Here is an 8,969-nt window from a genome sequence, read left to right as displayed (position 1 = left end):
TGAATGTAGAAAATATGGTCAAGATTTGAGTGACTTTTAACATTGAGTGATTTTGTCTCTATCTTTTCTAAACTAAATATTATCTTATCAAAACAATTTATTTTAATTATTTATACATCTTTAAAGTATATTAAAAATTTCAAAATTATTAAATAGTAAATCACTCAATCTATTTTCTTAAAAAGTTACAAATATCTTGTAAAGAAATATATTGGTTTCCTTCTCCTTAATGACACACCACTCCTTAGCATTAAAAAATTGTATTATTTTATCTGATTTATTATAGGAATGAATGTGAAAACTATTATCACAGTTAGAATGAAATAAGTGAAAGCATGTCGTAGTTCAAATATTTTTTAAACGGCAAATTGAATAATAATATAATAACGAAGAAATAGACGAGGTTGAAGGTACTCTACAATCCTAATAATAAAATAAAAATATAGTTAACACAAAAAGTAAAAAAAAGAAAGAGGAATAAAAAGCCGGTTAGAAAAGAACAATCCAATATCAAAATCCCTAAAACAACTCATAATAATAGATATTTTCTTTTTTTCATTTCTACAAGTTCCCCAAATTCTTGGCAAAAAGAAAAAAATATTCTTAATTTTTAGAGATGCATCTTCTGAACAACATTTTCATACAAAATAGATGCATCTCTCTGTATGTGGCTTTAGGATTTGTCCGTAGATGAATATGCAGATTAACCTTTTATTTTTATTTTTAAATTCATTAGTTTTTTTTGGAGATTCACATCCAAACGCGTTTAATTTAAATATAACGTGCGGTCAAACCCTCCTCTCTTCCTTCTTCATTTCACATTTAACTTTTGAGATATTCTAATTGGAGCTCGTGTGCAACATTCTTCCGGTCATTTTTTCAAAGAACATCACTGCCTTTACTTCAATAGTACCAATCTCAACTCGCTCCACTTACTACATTCAACATTTTTCATCTTCATCAATATTTTTTTTTGAGTAAGTTTCTCATTTAATGTTTTTTGATTTTTGATTAATATATTATGTAAAATAATAAATTTTAAATGCCTTGGATATTAGTGACATTCGAAATATGTAGTTGTTAGAGACATGCACTAAGATTTGGTTGCATTTTGGGTTGTTAGGGCAAGACTCGTATCCATTTCTGCCATTGTTACAAATACAAGCTTTTTTCGGAGATGCATCTCTGAATTATATCCCTACTGCTTTTCGGAGATGCATATATGAAAATGTCCTGGATGCAAACTGATGACTTTTTCTCGTATTTTTTCGGGAAAAATATTTGCAAATAACGACAACAATGAGACTTGACCGTGAAATCCAGCACGTGTCAGTTTGACGTGAGATGGCTAAACTTCAGAACGAGCAGGCTAGAGCTAGGCGAGGAACCGTCCCAAGGCCTCTTGATGGGGAAACATCGACTTCTAGGAGCCGTCTGTCACAGGGGTCATCATCCCAGGGCCACGTCTCCCTTGCTCATGTAGACCAGGAGGAAGCTCCTGCTGCACATGATGATATCCCCCACACTTGCAGACCCTTATCTAATAGGGACCTCTGACACCTCCTTTCTGATATACTATATAGATCATGTTGTTGGACATGTATGGGCCAAAGATGCATATTTGTTAAGGGTTATTATTTATATGTTTTAAACAAATTCCATGCGACTAATATGTTTTTTAATAGGAGCGCAAATGTTTGAAGTCTGTTAACTACAATAGAAAGATTTTGAAGCTTTATCATCATGAGACTGATTGGTTCCAAAGTGTCATCTGATACTCCTTCCTTTCCAGCCTGTGTTGCTCCGGATATAAGACCATTAGTCATGGCATGCAGAGGGCTTTTGCTAAGAGATGACATAAAGAAACATCATCTTTCCACTTCCCTATTGGCGAGATAAAGATTACACTAGATGACGTCACTTTCCTTCTACACCTTCCCATCAAAAGGGAAGTTAATTGATCATTATAGGACATGCCAATTACACCTATATTACCTGTATATAGGGAATGATGTTGTGCAACCATTTTATGTGTACATTGACCAAACTCAACATGATAACATCGACTGGACACCACCACTCATCGGGACACCGTTACCTTCAACCCCATTTCAGTTTACTCTAGATGGCTGGCATGTGGGACGAATCTGATGTGCATGTATCTGTCAGAGCGATGCATGCGTCATTTTGGATATATGTCGATCATCCCGAGATCCCCCCATTAAGTATGCTCCTAACAACATCATCCACAAACATCTTGATGACATACTGGCGAATTACGAGAGTCAACTGGTACAAGAGGAGTATCAAAGTATGTCAGCCACAAGTTAATGGTCTTATGTGGACGGTTATATGACTTGGTTTTATAGTGTGTCACACCCTATCATGACACCAAACGCTCCTGGACGTCCACCTAGGCCTACTCATGAGAAGATCCTGAAGAATGAGTAGGCCAAAGATGACCATGCCATTGATGTGTTACCGATCTGTCAAAATGATATGCGGATAATGTACGAGGACATATAGTCTGGGCTGTTTGAGAGATATGGCGATGATGCGGTTATCCTATCATGTTACATTCTTACTGAGACACATAATGCCTTGGGTTATCAGCGACAGAGGAGGAGCCATGAGGTTAGGATTAAGCATACGCACTAGGTCATGCTTTTATTTGTATTTTGGGATGTTTTAGTATTATTTTCCATACTTTGAGAACAATGTTTGTAATATTATGGGATGTTTTTTATTAATGCATTACCTTGCTCTATGATGTTCTTGTTTATTAATGTTTAAATCAATTTATTGCAATGTTAGTCAAATTAAAATGACCTTGGATTCAAAAAAATTATAAACTTAGGATAATGTTTATGCCAAAGATGCATGTATGTAAGTTTTCAGAGATGCATATCTGAAATGGGCATTTTCGGAGATGCATATTCAATTTAACCCCATGAATATTTGCAGATGCATCTCCGGACCAATTTTTGGCAAAAATGGGGTGGATGCTTGATTTACGAAGGATATGAGATTTAGGGTGCGTCCGGAGACGCATTTCCGAAAATACCTGAGAGAAGTTTGAGGTTTTCAGAGGTGTGAGCCATACCATAAGGGTGGGAAAAGAAATCCCCTAATAATAAGCAAACCTCAAAAAGAAAACCAAAGCAAACATCCAAGGCTTTCATACCAAGAAAACATCCATGTACATGTTTTTTTTGAAAAACTTATATTTTTTCAGGGAGAAGTTGTGGCCATGTGAGAGATTCGGCATACAAGCTTTTAATTGTGCAATCACTCGCCTATGTAGGTACTTTGAGCTAATGGTTACCCTGGAAAAAGGAAGAACTCTAGGACGATTGACCTGCAATTCTTAGTAGTTCATTGTAAAAGCGTTTACAACTGTATCCTTCACAACAACGTTGGTTATGGTGACCTCTCAGGTCCACCTAAAAATGAAGTATCACAATATCCATGACGAGTTAGTGATGATATCTGCCTACTTGTTGTAGCGGGGTATTCGTTACCTTATGGTTTATTGACTAAACCAAAAGTAAGCATACAATTCGAGTCGCCACCGCACTTTTATTTATCCAAAGGAAAGGTTAAAAAGCGAACAAAAACCAAGTAAGAAGTTTTATCAAATCAAAAACTAATAAAAATGTCAAAGATCTAGGTAAGGGGGTTGGTTATGAAATGGGAAGGTTTTACGCACCCAAAACATCCTTAGTACTCTAAGGGAACCTCTTTTTGCAAATGTGTGTTGTAGGTTGGTATTTGTGAAAATATGTGCAAAAGATTGGGGGGATGAGAAATGAATAGATTATATTTACAATTTTGTTATTTGAATGGATGAACCCATTGCCTACGTACCATCACAAAGGTAGGATCAAAACCTCGTAGTTCGGGCTAAAAATCTCAAAAGATTGGTGAATTGATTTAACCAAAAGCCTTAAGGTCTTTTGTTATCAAAGGGAGAAAACTCAACCTAAACCAACAATCCACCATGTGAGGAGAGCTTCAACATACTAGTGAGGGGTTAACCCTATAATAAGTATGGAAGACTTATAATCCAATCAATAAGGATAAGGTGAGATTTACATCAACCGCTATGATAACTCAAACCTATGGCTAATGTTTATGAATTTTTTTTTAACAAAGGTGGCCATTGGAACCACAAAAACAACTTGAAGTGAGTTGTATTTACAAGTTAGGCTTATTTACAAAATGGAGTCAGAGTTGAATTAAGATTCATTCACAATGAGTATTAAAAAAAAGATTTTGAAAAGTCAAAGGCATATTGCCTAGGTTTCTAATTTGAAAACAATGTCAAAGTTTGCACAAAATGAGTTTGGCTTGGGTTAGAGTGGAGAGAAGAAGAGAAGGGCTAGTCCTAAAGCATACAAAGATGAAATAAGAGATAAAACCCTTGGAGTCCCTTTTCTTGAAATCATAGAGATAATTCAAGATGCTCCTTTCCTTTGGATTTAACAAACAACTCAAGCAATCAATCAAATATTTAGATTCAAGCTCCTAGGATCTCCATTTGGCTTGTCTCTCTTAACTTGGCTACTCATGACAATGATCCTTCTTACTATCTCAAGATGGAATCCCTATCACACAAGAGCAAACATCAAAAAGTTCACAACACAATAAGAGGAATCGACAAAGAATGAGTTTAGATTAGAGGTCCTTTGAAGTCAACTTTAAGATTTAGCATTCTAAAGGCAGGAGGCCTAGTTGCTCTTCAACAAATTTAGCATTCTAAAGGCATGAGGCCTAGTTGCTCTTGAACTCCTTTAAGCATGGGTATGATCCTAATTCTAAGTCCTTTCTCCTTTTTGCATTGGGTTCACACAAACAAAGGCAAAACAAACACAAAGCAACAATATATTTATGTACAATAATGAGCTCAAATGAGCAAAAGGAAAATGGCATAAGCAAAAAGTATGTGCTTAAGTGAGCAAAGGGAAAAGCAATATGAATAAATGAGCAAGAAAAGTAAATTGCATTAAAGTAAATTGTAAGAAATTAAATGCTCAAATTTAAAGTTAGTAATTAGTATGGTTATGTTAGTGTGTCATAAGACAATTTAACGCTATGTTAAGCAATCGTAAGTGAACTAATGTAGTAGTCACACCTATCTGAGGCCGGTCAATAAAACTATAGGCAAATACACACAAGTTAAAGATCATGACTAGTAAGCCAAGCTCCTAAAACTTTCCATGCCAAAAGAAAAGAAGGAAGGCCTTGTATGGACTTTAAGTTTTTTGCTTGACCAAGAAGCAACCTACCTTGGACACAAAGCAACTCACTTGATCATGGATCAAGTTGAGTTTGATTTGGATCAAAGAAGGTTAAACCTCTCATATGTCAACACCAACCATAAGACATTAACTCATTGGCCTAAATAAAAAGAAGTGAGATGAAGATGAAATGGAATGGAAAGAGAAATAAAGTGTCAAACACAAATAGTCAAAATATGAATCAAATCATCCTCAACCAAAGGTAAACAGGAGAGAAATGAAGATCAAAAGTCAACAAGTCAAATATTTTTTTGTTGGTATTTTTGGAATTAAAATAATGCAAAATTAAAATGAACAAAATATGGTCAAACCTCAAATTTAATTCAAATCAACTTCAACAAGTCCAATTAAATTCTCATAGGTCTAACATGGTCAGACAAGGTTTGAGAAATTTTTTCAACAAATTTTGAAATTAGAAACTATTTAAAATCAATTAAAAACAATAAAAATAACACATTATGAATTAAAATCTCAAATAAATCTCAAATCAATTAAGAAATTGATGAGATTATTTTTCATTGACTTATCATGATCCATATGTGTTAAGAAAATATTTTTGGATTTTTCAGATATCAAAAAGCATTTAAAATGAATTAAAAACTATTAAAAACCAAATAATTCACAAAAAATATTAAATGAAGTCACAAAAATAATTAAAAATCAAAATATGAAACTAGATTTTTCAAGAAATTTTCTGGTGTTGGTCTCATATTTTTGTGACTTCAAATAAAATATTTATGAATTTTTGAAAATTAAAGGAATTAAAAGAAAATAAAACAGAAATAAGAAAATGGAAAAAATCCAGAGCGCTTGGATCATTCATTAAATGACGTGGCCAAGATCATAAGGCTCAGAGGCATAGTCATACCATATGCCCTGGTCAAGCGCGCTACATTTGTAATTAAAACAAGTCAACATGATCAATGGCAACGATTATAACATTTTGCCAAGATCCAAAGGACCAGAAGCATCCACGTGGGGATGGTGGTGGAAACCACCATCTTCTCTTGCCAGAGAACCAACTCCGGCCACCACGCGCAGGTTTTTAAAACTTAATGAAAATAAACAAGTAGGTTATCAAAATGAAGCTGGGGGTGATGTACATCACCCCTGTAACCTTGGATCTTCCTCAATGTTTCTATTTAATGAGAACTCAGGGCTTGAAGACCGAGGTACACACACTGAAATGGCACGATTCATGAAATTAAGACCACCATTGGCCAGCCTCTTGCTCGAGGACTTCAGAAAACAATTCAAACTCAAGCAATTCACATTGTATTTCAAGACCCAGATCAAACAAGTTTGGTGATATACCTCTGAAATGCAGCTTTGCACAACACGATTTACCCAAGTTCTTGATCCAATTTTGACCTGGAGATGTGATGATGATGCAAGGCTAAGGAATTAAGACTTGAAGATCAACTAATGATGTTGAAATTCAAGCTTGAAATTGAGAAATGAAAACTGAAATTCCTTTGAGTGAGGGTGAGGTTTTGAATTCTGCAGCAATTCAGATCTCCTTCAGGTTGGTTTTTGAATGAGGAAGAGTTTCTATTTATAGCTGAGCTTGATGCAAAGTGGTGATTTGCTCGTGTGCATGAAGATTGGACCTTCCATGCATGGGCCTGTACAGGCGCTTGTAAAGCCCAAGGATGAATGAAAATGCATGCTGAAGTCATTTTGAAATGAATTGGACGTGCACAAGGCCTGTTATTTGCTTGCATTTCAAGTTATGATGTGAATTGCCAAAATGCACATAAACATTCATCTCTTCGAAAGTCCCACATAGAGAATCCAAAAATGGTCATGTGAGTAATGGTTGGAAAGCTCTTGACATAAGGAATAAAAGTTATGTTGGGAAAAATCCATTTGGAGTTTGGAAATTTATGAAAACTGGCTTTGAAGTTTGGGGTACAAAACATGTCTAGGTTCCCTTTGAAATTTTTTGCCAAAAGTGAGCATCTTCAAGCCCTTCTGTTTCAATTATGAAAGCCTCAAACGGAAAAACCTCCAACATCAAAGTTGTAGATAGTTTCAATAGGATCAATTTAGACTTAAATTTTTCGTCATTTGGATTTTTCATGAGAACATTATGGGCACTTGAATTTGGACATTTTTCAAATTCAATGGTTTTGGTCCAAACTAACCTATAATGTTTTGTATTATCACATGTATTTATTTTAGGATTATGAAATTTTGTCCAACATAACATTTGAAGTAGACATCTTAATATTTCCAATGCAATTGGTATCACCTCAAAATCATAAAAATTAAGGAAGTTAGGTCCTTGGGAAGTTGACCCAAAATTAGGGTTTTAGTCAAAATGACCTATAATGTTTTGAAATGAATGATGACCTTACAAATTTCAAATGGATTTTTGATGAACATGAAAGTTGTTCATATGGTTATTAAGAACAGTTTATATCTTGGGGTCATCATCATTTGACAAACAAATCACAAGTTGTGTCTCAGTGATCCTCAGTTTAGTTAGATGACTTGACTGGTCAACTTCTCAAGGCCAAACTTCAAATCTTGATGAATGAATGATTGAGGATACTCACATAGGCTCATATATTCATAAAATAATGAATTAAAGAACTTCTCTCGATTGAGTTTGATCATAGGTTGAGGTTGCTTCATGAGCAAGGCCCAATCAATGCATAGTTGAATTAGGGTTTCCTTGGAAAACAATCCTCAAGCCCCTTGGTTTATATTGATCAAATTGGAAAATTGAGATACTTGGGATACATATATGATGATTAAGAGATTTGTGGACCATTGTCATGCTTTTTCTCATCTTCATTTAGCCACTTCATTGAGCTTAGGAGCCTCCTAGGAGCATTGTGAGCACATGATCACTTGAGCTTCAAAACAAAGAGTTAGTGACATATTTTTGTGCTTTTGGTTAGTAATCAAATAAGAAAAGCAATAATATACAATATAAGCATGCTTGGTGGTCTCAAACCACTTACACAAGTTCTAACCCAAGGGTTAAGGAGCCACACATGCTATGATCCTTGAGGCAATGCAATGAGCAAATGGTATGATGCCATGAGGGATCTTAGGGTCAAAATTAGGGTCTTACAGATACCTCTATTTAAGGTCATTCTATCCGGAGATATGAAGGTTAAAATCTTCGTCTCTATGAGGTAGAATGGGCTTAAATAATAACAAAGAGACGAATTTTGGTCCCTAAGAGTCCTCATGATGCAGATGTATGCATGCAAAATAAAATCTTCATGGTGAATAACTGCCACGAAGGAAAAGAAATCAGGAGAAACTGGAAAGTCCATAGGAGTAACACACTCACTAGGGAGACAGAGACTCTGGAGAAAATAGGGTAAAAATGCGTGAGCAGTTCACGACTTAAAAACTTGCTGGGAGACACGAAGGGATTCCACGAAAGTAAATCGATGAAAGACTCGAGCTGACGCAAAGATGCATGTATTGGGGAATATTGCAATACAACAAAACTATCCATAAAGGATACTTCGGATGAAAATCAAGACTTAGATGGGGAGATCCACAAAGGACTCAGCTGAGGAAGAGACAACGAGATATTATCGGTTACTGGGTAATAAACTCAAAAGGGAGACATATTTTCAAATCACCGGTTACTGGGTGAGAGATCAACAGGCTCAGGGAGAAAGAATATCTAAGACCGGTATA

Source organism: Lathyrus oleraceus, chromosome 3, assembly GCF_024323335.1.
Source record: "Lathyrus oleraceus cultivar Zhongwan6 chromosome 3, CAAS_Psat_ZW6_1.0, whole genome shotgun sequence".
Taxonomy (NCBI): Eukaryota; Viridiplantae; Streptophyta; class Magnoliopsida; order Fabales; family Fabaceae; genus Lathyrus; species Lathyrus oleraceus.
This window is presented reverse-complemented; position numbering follows the sequence as displayed.